General features: G+C 46.6%; 1 long non-coding RNA gene across 1 annotated transcript; it reads right to left on the bottom strand.

Moving 5' to 3' along the window:
• Positions 1–1477: 1477 nt before the first annotated feature.
• On the bottom strand, positions 1478–14951 carry LOC106856496 (uncharacterized). The gene is made up of 4 exons (XR_015804422.1): positions 14831–14951; positions 9579–9643; positions 2839–9493; positions 1478–1614 (listed from the first exon to the last, which is right to left on the bottom strand). It is a non-coding gene; the product is annotated as an uncharacterized LOC106856496 (long non-coding RNA).
• Between the last annotated feature and the right edge of the window lie 2785 nt (positions 14952–17736).

Here is a 17736-nt window from a genome sequence, read left to right on the forward strand (position 1 = left end):
ACACCCATTGCAGCTCCCCGCTAAAAACAGAGAAGGAGGTAACATCCGTGAAACCAGAGTGTTCATAAATCTGCTGCCACAACTGAAAGAGGGAATTACTTGTGTTCTGCATGTTGCTTTGTGTGCAGCTACACAGAACATCAAATTAAATGTCTGCCTGCAAGCAGACATGCTTCTTTAATGACCACCAAATCCAGGTAGGTATGAGCCATGCTGGAGCACTGCAGAGAAGTGCAGATACACACGTTTGTATCATAAGGAAATGTGCACCCCAAATTTTGCTTTTCCCCCCCTATCTTGCTTAGGAAGTAGAGGGGAAAGTGAAGAGCATATTAATTGCATGTTTGCATATGGCAACGATCCATGAATGCTGTGGTTTCAGTGAGCACCCTAATGCTATGTGGGGAATGAAAGGGAAGCCACAGAGCTCAGCACTGCAATTATTATTCTTTTTGGGGTAAACTTGGGGCCCTTGGATAGATTTAGATCAGCCTTGCAAAAAAGGAGCAAGTGACAGACAAGGAAGGAGGAAAGACCTAGGGAAAGGAAAGCCTTGATTACAAGACACCAGACCGTAGGAGCATGCCTTCACAGAACCCCTTTAGCTTCCTGAGTATGTGGCCGAGCTGCCTGTGGCTATATGTCTTTCTGCCAGTATGTCAGAAAGCACAGCCCCCTAACAGTAAATGGGTACTGTAACAAAGTATGAGAACTGAAAACTCACTACTTTGGAAGTAACTGATATAGGAGGAAAAATCTCTTTGCAATTCCTTAGTTTCTTCATGGTAAGCAAAGACTGTTCCTTTGCCTTGTCACACACAAGCTCCCCTTCCTGCTCTATTCCTCAGAAAGAGCATAAGCTGGCAATCTCCCTGGGAAATAAGACAACTTTCTGGGTGCAGAGTTGACTGTGTGCAGAGTAACTTCAGTATGAGGGCATCTCCTTCCAGCAGTTTGTTAGCATTTGAAGATCACTGTATGAATGGGAAGCTGCGGGACAGCAGAAGAGAGTAGCCACCTCTGCTTCCTATGCACTACTTTTTATTTACTAGGCTTTTAGCCTTCATGGTTGCAAGACCTGCTTGTGAAACCCAGGCAGACTTCACAGGGCTGGAGACAACCTGAAGAGTCATTCTTAGGGGGATGTATCTCCTCATTTCTCCTAACCATTTCCTATAACTCCATTCTTTCCCTAGGAAGGATGAAGAGCTGCACACTCTGACTGAATTTTACGCCAAGAAGATACCTTGCATCAAGGAGTGGGGAGCAAATGGCTTTGGTACCAGCTGAAGAACTGCTGGAACAGGGCTGGATGAGTCAGGGCAAGGGATGTCAACAACTCTGCTTTGACACACTGTATGTGCCAAATAGAGTCAACTCCAAACTCCCAGTTACCCACATGAATGACTACAGGGCAATCCATGCAGATCTGTGCCACTTGACCCCTCAAACACGGTAGAGAAGTTGGACACTTGCATCTTGGCCACATCCAATAGAATCTGCCCTGGTCAGAACCAAGCAGATAGAGCACACACAGGCTGGTCAGGGGAGTGGGAGGACGATGTTCCCTGTACAGCCAAGGGTTAAAAGCAAGGTCCAGATCCACAAGAAATCCTGTGAGGAGACAAGCACAACCCAGCAATTCAGGCATGTCTCACCCCCCATTCAAATGACATTGTTTCAGGGCTGTCTGCCTCACCCCTCAGTGGTAATTACAGACTTTCACTACAGGGGGAAGAGAACACGGTGGAAGAAACCTTCATTACAGACATCTAGAGAAAAGCAATCCCAGTGTAATGTCTCAGGCACGTAGCCAGGATCAGCCACCAAAGCAAAACACATTTAGGACAAAAATAAAAGGAGAAGTGTTAAGTGATTTGGGAAGATCAGAAGCCCACCAGGTTGGCTGCTGTACAGTGCTGGGTGTGGGGAGCACTTCGGAGTAACTGGAATGCTGCCCTGCTTTTAAGTGATGCGGTTTGCATTTACATTCTTCCTTCCTTCCTCCTTCTCCGGGTGCTTGTTTTCCCTGATGTCGGCATGTGTCCCTTTGTCACCCCTGGCAAACACCAGTGGGCTGGGAATGGATAGTTTTCCTAGGCTTCCTAGCTTGATGTTTGTCAAAAGAGCACATAAAGCTGTAGGTGTCCTTGGCTGACCCCCCTCCCTTTTGAACACCTAGCTTAAGATATTCACTCAAGAACTTCAGATATTCTTGTATTCAAAGCTAGGAGCTCCTTCTCACCTTGTGTGTATTACAGGGGCCCAAAGTTTGCATTTTGTTACAAAGGATACAAGAGGGTTTTTCTTCTCAGTAAGTGATCTGTTACAGCCCATGACCATTTCCTATTGCTGTGGGGCATCTGTCAGGGTTAGTGTTGACCTACCCTTAGATGGCTGACACCTCTGGCAAAAAAATGGTCTTATTCTTGCTGCTTTTTTCCTCATTCCAACTTTCTGTTGACAAGTGGCATGGGTCCAAGCTACGTTGCTCTTTTTACCCCTGGGCATTCACATATGTGAAACTGAGAACCACTATCATGGCATAGTAAACTCAGTGTTTATGGGAGAGGTCACTTCAGTGACAAAATTTTCCTACAGAGCACTTTTTTGTTGCTGGTGGTAACACCTTGTTCTTGCAGGATCTGGGGTTTGATGCTACATTAGAAAGATCCTTCAAGCCAATAGGTCTTGTCCTCAGGCAGCAAACAGCAGGGATGGGAGAAGACCAGGAGGAGAAAAACATTCAATCAGAGTGCTATTAAGATGTGTCTAGGGAACTGGCTGAATTTTAATTGTTCTTTCCTACTCAGTGAGTGAGCACAGGAAAAGATTTACCTTCTGGCCTTTCCATTTGGGCATGTTGACATTTCCAGGCGGCACTTTCCTCTGATGGAGAGGTTTGACGTCAGGTGGGCTGATTAAAGCCTGCAGTGCCTCTGACTCATTTGGCTATGTCCTGTGCGAGGGGATTTGTAATGTGTCTCTTGTCTTTCTTTCACTCATTATTGTTGGTTTTAAGTAAATAAAGCTAAGCTCAATTCACAACTTCAGGGAAGATGCAACTTGGCTCAGGCTCAAATACTCATTGCCATGGCAACAGATGCTGTCAGGCACACACAGACATGTCACTCTCAGCAGCGAACTCTCCTGCCTTCCTCTCCTTGCCCAAGCAGTGCACAGGGCTGGAGTGGGATGCACGAAAATCGGGTGAGGCTGTCACTGTCCACATCACTTGGGCATGCAGTTGTACTTGAGAACTGGCCTTGCTGCTCTCCCATCCTCAGGAGAGCTCACCTGGGCCAGTCAATTGCCCTCTTGCTGAGCAAGAACTACTTTGGGGGAAGCCCTGGTGAATGAAGTTGCCCCTAGCATGACTTTCATGACCTGCAAAAAGAAGGGGAGGGACTACCTAGATCAGCAAGTCTCATACAGCTGCTGCCAAGTGTGGCATGCTCTTCATGCATGGATTGAAATCTGAAATAAAGAAATAAAAATTATCAGCTGCCTTCTGTAAGCCCCACTGAGCAAATCTCTCATGACTGCTAAAGAGATGCCCAGCAAGGAAACAGAAGTGGGGAGAGATGTGGTTTCTGCAGCTGACTGCGGGAGAGATAGGTTAGCCATGGCAAGGCAAGGCAAGGCAAGGCAAGGCAAGGCAAGGCAAGGCAAGGCAAGGCAAGGCAAGGCAAGGCAAGGCAAGGCAATAGAGTCCCTGGGTCCTCTGTCTCAGAGTATCTGCATCTCCCTGGCATACTGAGCAGGTCCCTTTGGTGCTGCCATTTCCTGTACAGCTTTTGATTCATCAAGAACTTGCGTATAGTAGCAGCCTAAAACATGAGGCATGAAACATGGCCAAAGGCAGCATCACTGAGAAAGAGGCTCTTTGAAGTGCTCAAGAACGCCCTGCTCATGGCTCTGCACCCATGCATCTCAAACATCCACTGATTATACAATCAGCAAAGTTGGAAGAGACCTTTAAGATCACAAAACATCCAAACATCCACACAGCAGTACCATGGTAACCCTTAAACCACTAAACCATGTCACCCAGCACAGATCCAGATGCCTCTTAAACACCTTCAGGGATGGCGATTTTACTACCTCCCTGGGCAATCTATTCCAATGTCTGACCACCCTAACAGTGAAAATTTTTTTTCTAATACTTAATCTGAATCTCCCCTGTCTCAATGTAAGGCCATTTCCTCTGGTTCTTTCACTGTAGGCATGGTAGAAAAGATCAGTCTCCCTCTACCTGGACAGCACCTCAATGTCCTTTTTAAAGTGAGAGGCTCAAAACTGAGTGCAACACTCAAGATGTGGCCTCACCAGTACTGAGTACAGAGGGAAGATCACTGCCCTGGTCCTGCTGGCTACACTATTCTTGATACAGGCCAGGATGCCACTGGCCTTCCTGGCCACTTGGATACACAGTGGATTATGTTCAGCCACTGCTGATCAGCACTCTCAGGTCCTTTTCTGCTGGGCAGTTGCTGGGCAGTTTTCCAGCCACTCTCTCCAAGCCTATAGTGCTGCTTAGGGTTGTCGGGGTTGTGCAGGACCCAGCATTTTGCCTTATTCAACCTCATGCAGTTGTCCTCAGTGCACTGGTTGAGTCTGTCCAGAGCCCTCTGCTGAGCCTTCCTACCCTCAAGCAGATCAACACTCCCACACAACTTAGTGTTGTCTGCAAATTTACTGAGGGTACCATCAATCCCAATGTCCAAGCCATCAATAAATATGTTAAACAGGACCAGCCCCAAAACGGAGCCCTGGGGAGTACCCCTAGCAACCAGCTGCCAAATGGATTTAGCTCCATTCACCACAACTCTCTAGGCCTGGCCATGTGTTGGGAAGGATAAGGATTTGACAGGAAGATCCTACAGATATGTATGTGTAACAGAAAGATCTTCGAATGTAGAATATGAAGAAGGAATAGAAAGGCTAGCAAGTTTTGATATAGAAGAATTGCTGAGCCAGTCTTACTGGGTAACTAGAAGGCAAAGAGCAAGCTGAGTTGGAAAGAACTTTTATGGCTTAGAGCAAAGGATAAACCCACCTCAAACAAAAGATGTTTTTACCAAACAAAAGGATTTTCACAGGCAAACAAGAAAGCCAATGTTGCAAGTAGAGAAAAAAATCTCAAAAATTTCCACAGCACAAGTCCCAAAATTTAACTTGTAACTATTAACTCCGATAATTGGCTAGTCACTACACATAATATGATAATTTTAGCGGTTTGGATAGGTTGTATGTAAATATAAATGGTATTGTGTATGATGCTGATGAGTAGCCATGTATTAAAATGCTCTGTAATAAAAAGTATATAATGTATTGTAACCAGAATTAGGATAGGACTTCAGGACACACGGCTTGCCTATGGCCAGTAGCTCTAGGCTCACCCACAACCCACAACTGCTGTAACCTCGTCTATGCAATAAACGACATTTTTAAGAGCCGTCTGAAGTCTCCATCTCTCTGTCAAGCTCTTACAGCCATGCAGCCAATTTTTTACCCATTGAAGAGACCACCCATCTAAGCCATGAGCAGCCAGTTTTTCTAGGAAAAGTTGTACTAGGAAAAGAGAAATGAGACATTCTGGTTTGTGTGGCAAACAGGGCTAACAGTGTTGCCAGATCTTCCTTTCTCCAAGTATTAGAACATTTAGCCGTTTTCTCAAAGCCTGGGCACCTGAAGTCCTGGAAACATGGGAACTTCTCACCTTCTCTGCTCCTAGGTGACTTCTGACTGTTGCAGGGAACTGGCTGAAAATGCACCCTGCTGGCTCCGACATAGGCGGGCAAACCTAGGAAACCATCATTTACTGGTTTTATACCTATTATATTTAGATCACCCCCATTGAGTGAGTTCTGAATTACACTTTTTGGTTTGGCTTGTGGGCAAGCACAGCACACACAGGAAAGTGTTTGAGTGCTGTCCCACTGACCTGAGCTGCACCAAGAGGCAGTACGTACCCCATTGGACTTGTACAGGGGCACAAAGGGGCACAAAACAATTGAGCCATGAATCCAGTCTTCCCAAATAGATCTCTAGGGCTGCTTAATGCTTTCTAGCTTAATCCTCATTTTGTAGGTTTAATGCTTCCCCATGTGGGGTGCCATGTCTTTTTTCTACCACAGATTATTTAAAATTAACCTTACCTCCTACAATCACTGCACCCTGCCACACTGGGGAAGTTAATAGCATTGGAAGAGTTTGCACTTGTGAAATTTTTCTATGACTGCATAGATTGAGCCACATTACCGTGACAAATCACTGAAATCTGAGAAATCTAATTTACAACACAAATTTCTTTGTTTTGTGTGTCTTTCCCAACTAAAATTCAAGTTGGAAAGTGTCTGGATTGTGATCTCTAACATTCTAATCTAGTAACTCTAAATCTAGCAGAACTGTGGGTGTAAGAGGGATGAAAAACAATTGCATGAGGTCTCCAGGGCTGGTCTACAATGACTACAAACCCTAAATTCCTTATTCCTTGAACGTGGTTTACAACGGCAATGGATCCTGGCGGAGCTGTGTAACCAGCACTTAAATAAAGGGGAGGCAGCAAGACCTCCTGAATCAGTGGCATCTGTTCTGGGAAGGGTTGGCCCAGAAACAGCCACAGAAAGAAGGTACTGAAACCCACTGTCTCCTCCTAGAAATAGAATTGAAGGTCACAAAGTAAAGACCCCTGCAACCAGCACTGGCCTCTGATTAAAAAGAAATCCTTTTATGCACAGGAAGTGGTTTGAGAAAGGAAAATATTGAACTACAGTGAAATCTTGGAGAGTTTATGGCTGGGCACTTTGGAAACACAAGTAGCATCAATTCAGGTAAAGCTCTACACCCCCAGCCACTGGCACCAATGTACAAGAGTACTCCCTCCTCTCAAATTTAACTTCTTTCACAACAAAACTGATTTTTATGGTGCTTTTATCTGGGATAGTGCAAAAGTAACTCAGTCTTAGGAACAACAGAGATGAAAGTCTGCTTGGTGCTCCCAAGCCACCTCTTAAGCCAGGAAAATGATGGTTCTCTGTAAACAGTTGGTGTTTTGCCCCAGTATGAGAATTAGCATCATTATTTCCAAGTGATGGGGGCTGCCACTGTCTCTGCCAGAACTATAAACAAAACAAAGCACTGTGGTGTGGTCCTTCTACCCCCCGTATTGTACTCGCAGGGCTAGCAGACAGCAGAGATATTTGGGTACTTAGCAGGCTCACTTCCTTTAAAATGCACTAAAGGAAATACTGGTAAAGTACATGATATGAATGGCCCACATAACTTACTGCTGTCACAACTGAGAAGGAACTGCAAAGAAAGGAACTGATATTTATAGGGGTGAAAACATCCTTCTTTATTCTAAGGGCATGGCTTACAGTCCTATGAATCCTTTGCAGAATTCAGGTTTTCATAAAGTACCTGAAACAGGGGTTTGAAAATGGAAACCGTAAAAAAAACCTCAGCACCCTAAACTCCACATCAAACCTGAAATGTTCCTCATGAGCAAGTTAATACATAAATATACTTCACACCATATCTTTATTTCTGTAGAAGACCATTTAAATTCCCAGTGCCTCCTGGAACAGACCAAGGGAGGCCATGACCTGAGCAACAGCTGTAATGATCCCATCACAGACAGAATATTCTGCAGTACTCTACACAAATATTAATTCTGGTGCCAGCAAGTAGTTTTGCCTGGCCTTTTGCTGCCTGGTCAATCCCATGTAAGTCACTCTTCCCTCACTGCAGGCTGCCATCCTCTCCTTGACCAGATACCAGTGGATTATTTTTGTCTCAGATCACATAGTCCCAATGGTACAATTACACACTGACCTCAAAGACTTGCTTTTAAAATTACCCTTCTTTAGCAAACCCTCTGTCTAGTGGGTTGGGTGGTTTTCTTATTTTTTATTTTTATATCTAAATGGTTAAATAGTGGGTGTGGTTGGAGAGAGAGGAAAAGAAGAAAGAGAAAGAAGCAGACAGAGCAATCAGTAGGGGAGACAAGTGTGCTCAGCAGGGGGAAGTCCATATGCTCCAAGGAGAAGACACTTGGCTCCCTCTCTTTCCTCAGTAACATCTTCTCCTGGAAGGTCAGTTCTTCCTGTCAACAAATGTAATTTCACTACAGAGACAGTAACAGTCCCTCTTCCTCACAATGCAGGACTTATTCTTGGGAACCACTACCTAAACCAGAGACCAAACAAGTCAACAGCTTTCAAATACGGCACGAAACTTGGAACTTTCCTCTAAGTGCTCACATATGTTAAACATTTTACAAACAGAAGAGACAGAAAAGCAACTCAGAAGGGCTCTGAAGGGCCTAGAGGCAAACAAGCCTAGGACATGGGTAGGCAATCATAACTGTAACAATGTGTTCACAGTGAAAACCATGTAGGACACGTGTCATTTGTCCATGTTGCTGTTCAGTTCATAGTTCCATCACATTTTTGAAAGCCTTCATACAATGCATGAAATCTCTTCAAAAGAGATGAGCATCTTCTTTGAGGATGACGAGCTGGAGGGAACAGGACACCAGTCGGTCCTTGGAAGGAAAAAAAAGGGAAGTAACTCACAGGCTGACAGGAGAAACTTCAAATATGCTGCAACTTCTCACATGCAGGGTGTGCACACTACTTTTTGAGTTTGCTACACAATAGGACTCTCCCCTCCACACTATAAATAGCTTTAAAACCCATCTGAAATGGTTTTAAGGCTGAAGGGAGCAGCAGTGAATTGGCTCCAAGTGATAAAAGGAGCTTTTGCTGAGCTGGTTGTGAAAGTCGGTCTTCTAACAGTTGCCTGTCACCTGGGCAGTGGCTGCTCTTCCATTGTGCTCCTAATGGTCTCCTTCATCCTTCACATCTTCAGGCGTGCAGATCTATTCCACACTGTTCTGCATACCTTTTTTTCTGTAGCCTTTTCTGTGCACTGGCTATGTCTCAGTCCTGACAGGATGAGCTCCCTTTGTGTCAAACAAAAGGTCAAGAGTAGTACTTGGAGAGGTGTCCTGATGTATTTGAGAAGAGGGCAACTGTCACTCGGGTGACTCCCACTCGCATGGGAGTTTGATTGTGTAGGATAGACGTGAACACCATCAGACTGGAATGGATCTTTGAATGTTTGGTATAGTCCATGTTCCAGCTGTTTGGGAAAAGACAATCCTCTTCACTTTGTTCTTCCTGCAGCTCCCCTTGGACACAGCATCTTTTCCCCTTCTCCACTTACTACACCATTGCACCTGGGTGTTGGCCTGTCCTGTTGCACAGCTGGCTTCACTGACACCTGCAGTGACTGCATTTTATGGCGGGTGAACAGATTTTTGGTTTGGGGAGGGGGTTTTTGTCAATTTTGTGAAAAGCTTTTGAAGCTTGTGAAATTGAAATGTACTTGATACTTTGCTGGAATGGACAACAAGCTGGTTAGCATAGCCTTGGCTGGGGCAGAAAGCAGTATCAGAGCTCCAGTTAAGTGATACCTATAAATGCTGGCAAGGGACACAGTGAGGATTAACAGGCATCTGTGTATTCACCACTTCTCTCATTTGGGTTTAAAAAGACAAATCCACCTACCTACATTTGCTGAACAGTTTGTTTCATGAATATCAGTCAGCAAGACGTCAGTCAAAGGTATTCATCTATAAAATAAAAAAATTCAAATTTCAAATTCTACTCTTTTAATGAGCTCCGGTAAATTTGCTCCCTTTTACAGTCCTGGGGTCAATCAATTAGCAACTGCCTAGGGGAGAAACTTAATTAAGCTCAGATAACACAACAGAGGTTTCACTACCTTGCCCTCCCTTCTATACACATCCTCATTTACACATCTGGATAAAAGCTTCACTGCAAAGCCTGGAGAGAGCAATTGCTTCAAGCAGAGTCTCTGAGAGCACATCTGAGCTCCCAAAAAGCATTGCAAACTCTTGCATCATGCAGAGGCAGGAGAAGGCAAAGCAGCTAGGAAGCGAGAAGATCCACTCTGGCAAGCTGCTGCACGGGGATAGGGTGTCACTGGGAACAACAAAAGGTGGTTTTACTGAGGAAACGTGGTGCCACGATTTATTAGTCTTCCAGCAGAAGCAGGAATCCTAGCACTGCTCTGATGGTGCTGCTCTTGCAGCAGGAGTGAGCCAGCCATTCAGGACTAGTCTGACAAATCTGGCTCCAGCTGCTCGACTTTATTAACGACAGAAGCCCTGGAGGGGTGGGATCCAGAGGCATCACAGCGATTTTTTTCCCCTTTCCTAAGCACAAAAGACAGAAGTGGAATGTAGCTGAGGAATGCTTCGCCCTCGGAAGGGATGTAATAAATCTCCTTGGATGTGATATTTGGTTTATTTTGTGGGAGTCATTCAAAAGGAAAATGCAGATTGTGGGGCTTAGTGCTCAGCCTATGCTGGCAAAGGATCCCCGACAAAGAATGTCCATTGGCAGGGAATTTCCTGACTTTGCAAGTGAGCAAACGCCTCTTTCTCAGTTACTCTAAAAGCTGCTTTGTTATTATATAAAAGGTTCTATAAAGCAGACAGCGATCAGTTCTACTCCAGATTCACCAGAAGAAGGACAAATAATCATCAACCTTATTTGCAGGAAGAAGGATTTGTGCTATGCTCGAGAAAATGCTTTTTCTCCAGGACGGTCTCCTGGGCTGCAGGGGGCTGCTGGGGAGGCTGCGGCATCCCAGTTGTTGGAAGCATTTAATGCCCACGTCACGCTCTACTCCTGGGTGACTCCACCTTGGAGAGCTTCAGAGATCTCCCGGAGTCCGTGCCAGCCCTCTGCTGTATGATTATTTTTTAATAACAGGAGTTGCCACCTTTAGAACACGGGTTTAAGGAGGATTCTTCCTGTACCTAAGGTCACTGGACCTAGGGATGTGTTAGCAGGCAGAGGTCAGGGAAGAAGAAGAAAACAGAAGGGTACTGATGTGCAGATGGATTGGATTTACTGCAGCAGTATGGCAAAGAAAAAGCCCAAAGGTGACTGGACTCACCACAGAACAAAATAACACCAGCTTCACTGACAGTGCTAGGCAGGGAGGAGAGTTCTCAGGTCTACAAGGAGAACCTGTAGAGGTTCTCCCTGGGGAGGTCATGACAGAGGCCAGATGAATGGCTGTAAGCCACCTGGGAACCCTAAACCAGGTTTAAAGGGGACCTGAAAGGGAAGCAGAGCAGACTGCATGGAGCCAACCAGTGCTGTCTGAAGCAGTTCCACCATTGAGAGAATCACCACAGTAGAAGGTAGAGGGGACAACCAGACATTGGCAGTATACAATATACAATTTTTCCATAGTAAATACTTAACTATTGCCACTGGTGGTACAGTTCCAGCTGTGAAAAGCCCAAAGCTTTTCCACCTGTCTGTTTGGACAGAAGTGAGGTAACCTGAACAGGCAGAGCTACCATTAGAGCACTGGGACACCTTGGAAGAGGTGGGAGTGTGGTCCCTACACACACTCAGTGAACCCCAGGAACTGCCCATAAGGTGGTGGCATCACCATGATGGAGACCACAGTTCACAGGGGTCAGCCACACAAGCCTTTGTCTTGTCACTCTGCTCATCCTCCAGAAATAAAATTTTGCTCACTCCATTAGGTTACTGGAGATTCCCCTTTCTCATCTGCTTATGAGAAGAGATTAAAAAGGATACCAGGTGTTTGCTAAGATTTTGATTTCCTAAAAGAGAACATATTTGCAGCACTCAGTGGAGAGATGAAGGTCTCTACAATAGATTGTAAGAGTCCTTCAGGTTGTTGTCCACCATTGTCATCTGCTGGAAAGTACATGTTTTCAGTGTCTCCTGTCTTGTCAGGGAACACGAATATTTTCTGTGCTGTACCCTCTGTTTTCACATGGAGAGGAGGTGCCTGTGTGAAGCAAGTGACCTTACAAAGAAATTAGCACTCTTGGGTTATTACCAGGGCTGGACTGAGCACTTTGCTGCTGTTATCACTGCTATTGATTTTACATTTATAGAGAGCTGCAAATTTACACAGTGCTTAATAAACACAAAGTTTCCTGGACTGCAACTAGTATAGGAGAACTGGGAGGTGTTTATAAAAACCAAAAACCAACAAAAACACAATATAGTTTTTAAAAAACAATTACATTACATTTCTGTGTTTTTTTTTCCACTACAGTCATAGGGTGAAGATTAGAGGAGCTGTTGCCACACGTCCATACAGCCACACACACATCAAGACATTGCAAGAGCAAACAGGTCTAACATCTTCCCAGACAAAATGGCAATTTTGTACCATTTATCCCACTGACATCATCCAAAGGTTTGGACAGAGGGGTCTAAATTGTGTTGGGTAAGAGTAAACCAGCAGAAGACCTTGGGTTCTACTCCTGCTGTGTCACTTAAAATTTCACCCAAATTTTCCAAAGATACAAGCATTTTCCTCCTGCAAGAGTGGGACCGTGAGTCTCAGACTGGGATACAACATGGGACATCGCTGGACTGAGGTATTTGTGAGCAGGAAAGTGATATTTGATTTAATTCCCTCAGGGCACAGCAGCATTATCATCACAGACATTTTGACTGTGGAAAAATTATTTGCTCAGTCAGCTTAAAAATTAATCCCTTTTGTCTTGTGGGTGTTTAAAGAATACGTTTTTTCTAAAGGTACCTCTGAGAGCAGAATTAACATCCCTGTCACCTCCATCATATATCTGAAAGTATCACTTTGTGGGACACTTTGTGGCAGAGAGACTCAAAAGAAGGAAAAGGAATAGCAAACAATCATGGGGACAGGGAAGTTGGAAGACGCAAGGGAAAAGTGGAAGTCATGAGGCCTTGACAAAAGGGAAAGGAACACATGCTGAATCCAGATAATCTCTGAGGAATTAAATAAGTAGGTTGAACAATTTCTAAGTGAAAGCACTGGGTTAGGCTCCAGATCTAAGTCATCACATATTGGTGATCAAAGGGGACTAGACAAGACTAAGTTTAAGCCCATGTTTGGGAAGCACTCAGGTAAGTGGAAACAAATGCCTGAAGGTAATGTTTGAGGGGAAAAAAAAACCAAACCCAACAACAAAACTCCCAAAACAAATTAGGCTTTAAGTGCAGAGATGACATGTGGTACAGCAGAAACTCTGGCAGGAAACCCTGTGAGATACATGGTCCCGCCAATAATTTGGGTTGTCTGCTGTGAGTTCTGCCTCCAGCCCCTCCCAAGGAGTTAAAGTTCTGCCACTCTTCACTCACTGCTTTTGCTGCAGACCTGGCTGTGAATCAGGCTCACACAGTTTACCTTGGCAGGATGTGAATGTCTACTGCGGGTTACAGGGTGTGGACAGTGTGCCCAGGCCCTTTTCTGCACAGCTTCTCCATATTCTCTAGAGGCTGGCATGGATGAATGGCCCAGCCTTGGAAAATATTATCGTCTCCCAGAGAACGCTGGTTCTGAGCTGTACCTAAAGGAAGCCAGGCAGCACTCAGGGGAAAAGTTAATAAGCAGCTGGGTGAAACTCCCTGGGCTCTACACACGGAGGGAAGCAGAAACCTCCACTTTTGAGAAGTTCACCTGAGAACATTCTCTTACATCTTAGCCTTGACACTGGGCTTTCAGCCCAGCACATGCCTGTGTGCCATACACAGTGCCACCTAACAGATTTTTGGAATGCCGGGCATGCATGGATGTAGCATGTTTATTTGTCTGCCTCTTCCACCAGGCTATCTCAAAATACTTGACCAGGTGTTAACAGCTTGACACTCCAAAGTCCCACAGCAGAATTTCCACAAGTACTGCTTCTAGTGAGAAGGACCCACACATCCAAATGGAGTTCTGCAACCACCTTTCCAGGTATCTTCTGAACCTCTCATGCAGAGGCCAAAGGCAGTCTGTCCAGTTGTATGATCCCACAGCGAATTGCACATTGTTCTAAATATGAAATTTTTCCTCTACATGTGACTGCCTATCTTAGCAAAACAATCACGAGGGCTAAGCCATGGTGGTTCTGCTGTGCACGATATTACTGCAGAGTCCTTGCCAGTGCTCTTCACTGAAGATTTCAACTTCACTTTAACCCACCATTGCTCCATCAGTACATCTTAATGCATCTGCCAGCCACAGATCATGTGATTCAGTTTGGAGTTTTTCTACATGGGCCAATAGCTATCAGAGTCTGTATACGAGCATATACAAGTTATTTTCAGCTCGTCTGTGACATGCAATTCCACCCACCAGGCTTGCAGAGATATATAAATCATGGAGGTGTCTAAAATAACAGGCCCGGAGGAAACAGCTGTCACCTCCTCAAGCTTGTGAGGGAGGAGGATGAAGCATTCAGCTTCACAACTTACTGAATTTTCTTTTAGCTCTAAGAAAGCAGAGAGCAGCAAGTCTCTCTGACACAGCCCAGATGCCCTGGCAGTTGGATATTCTCACTGACTTCACACTGCGTTTGACCTGTGAGCATAACACGGGCAATACTGAGATGCTCAGCAGCCTGGACGACATTTGTGCCATCTCACCCTTATCATCAAAAGAAATTGATTGCTTCAATTCTTTTTTTGTTTCTGTGGTTTTTTTGTTTTTTTTTTTTTCCCTAAAATTGACTGGTGGTTGGCCCTTTGCACTGGATGTCTTAATCAAAGGAAAACAGAGCTCGCTGTGCTGGAATTTACTGATGGCTGTTCTAGTCCTGAAACCTGCTACCGCCTGTGCTGGTGCGCCAGAGCCTCGCCTATCTTACAGATACTCCCCTTTCTACTTGAAAAATCAGGAAAAGCTGTGAAGTTGTTTATTTGCCCTCTCTCTCGCCCCTCCTTTTCAAGTGATCTGATCTTCTCTCTTGGACCTCAACCCCACTCACTCTTTGCTGCTCGTCTTAGTGGAGAAAACCGCAATGGAGCAGTGCAGCAAGATGAAAGCGGTTTCCCCCCGGCCGGCGGGTGCCCCAGCCGCGGGGCCGCCATCATCCCCGCCCCGCCCCGCGCTGCCTGACGAGGCGCCGTGAGGGCAGCGCGCGGCCGGCCCGCGGCGGCACTGCCCCCTGGCGGCGGGCGGGCGGCGCTGCCGTGTCCGCCTCTGCGTCCGTGTCCGCGTCCGTGTCCGTGTCCGTGTCCGTGTCCGTGTCCGTGTCCGTGTCCGTGTCCGTGTCCGAGTCCGAGTCCTTATCCTTGACCGTGCCGTGCCCCGGTCCGTGCCCATGTCTGTGTTAGTGTCCGTACCGTAGCTGTGTTCTAGTCCGTGCAAGTGCCAGTGCCCTTGTCTGTGTCTGTGCACATGGCCTTGGTGGTTGTGTGGCCCGGCTGTGCTGTGGCTGTGCCTATGGCATTTTGGCCATGACTGTGTCCTTGCCTGCGCCTGTGCTGTGGCCATGGCCAAGTGCCTTTTAGTCCATAGCTGTGCTCATGGCCATGGCCTTTTTGTCTGTGATGTGTCCTTGTCCATGCCTATGCCATGGCCATGACAAGTGTCCTTGTCCATAGCTGTGCAGTGGTAGTGGCTGTGGCTGTAGCTTTGTCCATGCTGTGCCCACGTCCTTGTCCGTGCCCGTGGCCTTGCTGTGTCTATGCCCGTGCCTATGCCGTAGCCGTGGCTGTGCCAGTGTCCGCACCATGTGCACCAAAAGTGCTGAGCCAAGCCTCGAGGCCGATGTTGTTTTTGTAGATAAACCTACGGACCCACTGCCCGGGCCATAAAAGGAGAGCAGAATATTCCCTCCTCCGATGTGTTTCCCCCCTCCCAGTCTAATTATCGGTGATTTTCCAGAAAGTTTGCGCAATCTTTCCTGTAAAACCCGCTGGTCTTTAAGGTCATGTTAGTCAGAGGAAACCCCAAACAGCCAAGACCCCAAAGCCGAGCCCCGGACACTCGTGTGCCGCGGGTGCCCGAGCCCGGCGCGGCGTTGCCGAGCTCGAGCAGGGGCGCCGGGCGGGCCCGGGCAGCCGCGGCACGCGGAGCCGCGCGCACCCGGCACGGCCGCCAGAGGGCGCCGCCGCCGCGGCCACGGCGGGCCAGGGCGGGTCCGCGTGCGCCGCCGTGCGCGCTCCCGCGGGCAGCCGGGGCGCGCTCCCGCGGAGAGGCGGGACGGCGCGGGGGAAAGCGCCGGGAAGAGCGGCTCTGCTGGGTCACACCTTCGGATGAGCCTGGCGCGGCGGAGCTGCAGAGCAGCCGTCGGGCCTGCCCAGCCCTTATCCCGAGCCGTCCATTCCAGCAGAGAGGAGCTGCCTCCCCTCCATCCTTAAGCAAGGCCGTGGGAGAGAAGTCCTCGAATGGCTGCTCTGGCTAAGCGGCCACTTCTTCAGCTCCAGCTCAAAACGTACTGGTTTCACTAAGCCATCCTAAGCAAAGAGGGGAGCTTTCCTTGGGGGATGCAGGACAGAGGCGACACTAAAGCTGCCTCTTATAAGAGAGGTCATTGTGTAGGGGTTCCTGTACAACTTTGCATCACTGCACTGATAGACGAGCACCAGCCTTGTCCAAATGCCAAAGCAGGTCCAAGGTACAAACATGGAAGAAGATTTTCAAGGAAGAGATGACTGAGGATGTAATTACCTGTCCAACTATTTCCCTACTGAACAAAGCTGACTCTGTAACATAGAAGAGCGGTTTGAATGGTAGAGCTGGTTTTCACTGGTAGCTTGGCCTCTACGAGGAATGTTGCGAGCAGCATGACATTTCCTGCCAACTGCAAATTTGCTGAGAGGCTGGGGAAAGACCCAGCACTGAACCCCTAGAAGCCACAGCTATACTGGTGGGAGTTGCTAGCTGGCAGCTGGCTCCAGTCTGTCTCCACTGCCCTGGCAGCAAGGTGACCGTGCAGTGAGAAGTGCTACTGCTCACTGTGCGTCAGTATGTTGATGGTGTCATGTCATCTGTTCCCTGCAGGAGCCTGGGTTTGCAGTGCAGAAGGATGGGATAAGCGAGAAATTAATTCTTTCCACTTTTGCAGTCTTTTGACTTGTGTTCTGAATTGCATCAAACACCTACCTTTTGCAAAACCACTCGGTATTTAAAAGAAAATCCAAACAAAGCTAGAAAACTAAAGTTCAGAGTTAACCCAGGTTAGCTCCCCACCCTTGTAAAAACTAGGATTTATAAAGCATTCATAGTGGTTGGCTAAAGGGAAAATCCCATATTCAAGAAGTGATCAAAGTTGTATCAGATAGAGGATAATTAGCAGAACACGGGAAGTTGCACAGACATTAATGTTCTTGGTGACAGCAGAAAGCACTGGCAAACACACATTTGACAAAGTGATGTAAAACGGTAGCAGATCACCTTAATCAGATGGATTGAAGAAGGAGCTGCATAAGGGCATCCTTACAGATTCCTCACACGTGCAAAAGCTGATTGCCAGTGCCATTGCTGTGTCAGTATCTTTAATGTTTTATCTTTGATGTTGGCTCAGCACACTCTAGGACCTGCAGTTTCTGCATAGAAGTAGCTCTTTAGGCTGCCTTGGGTTGCCAAGCTGTCTCCAGGTCATGCAGAGGAAAGAACGTCCATAGAAACAGAAGTGGAAATCAGTGGAAGATCTATAAAATGATGCCAATTTATGAAAAATCTACAAGAAAGTGGTAGTGAAGCTGAACACAGTGTGCATTGCATTTGGTAAGAAACTACGCAGAAAATTGTCTGTATGTAAGCTGGGAAATATAAAAAAATTTAAAATGCATGTAAGGTCTGAGCTGTCTGCTCCACAGAGAGCATGGGCAGATCTTTCCCAGTCACAAGGCACTGCAGAGACTGCAGCGAAGTGCAGCAAGTGGA

Source organism: Sturnus vulgaris, chromosome 6 (assembly GCF_052056855.1).
Source record: "Sturnus vulgaris isolate bStuVul1 chromosome 6, bStuVul1.hap1, whole genome shotgun sequence".
Classification (NCBI taxonomy): domain Eukaryota; kingdom Metazoa; phylum Chordata; class Aves; order Passeriformes; family Sturnidae; genus Sturnus; species Sturnus vulgaris.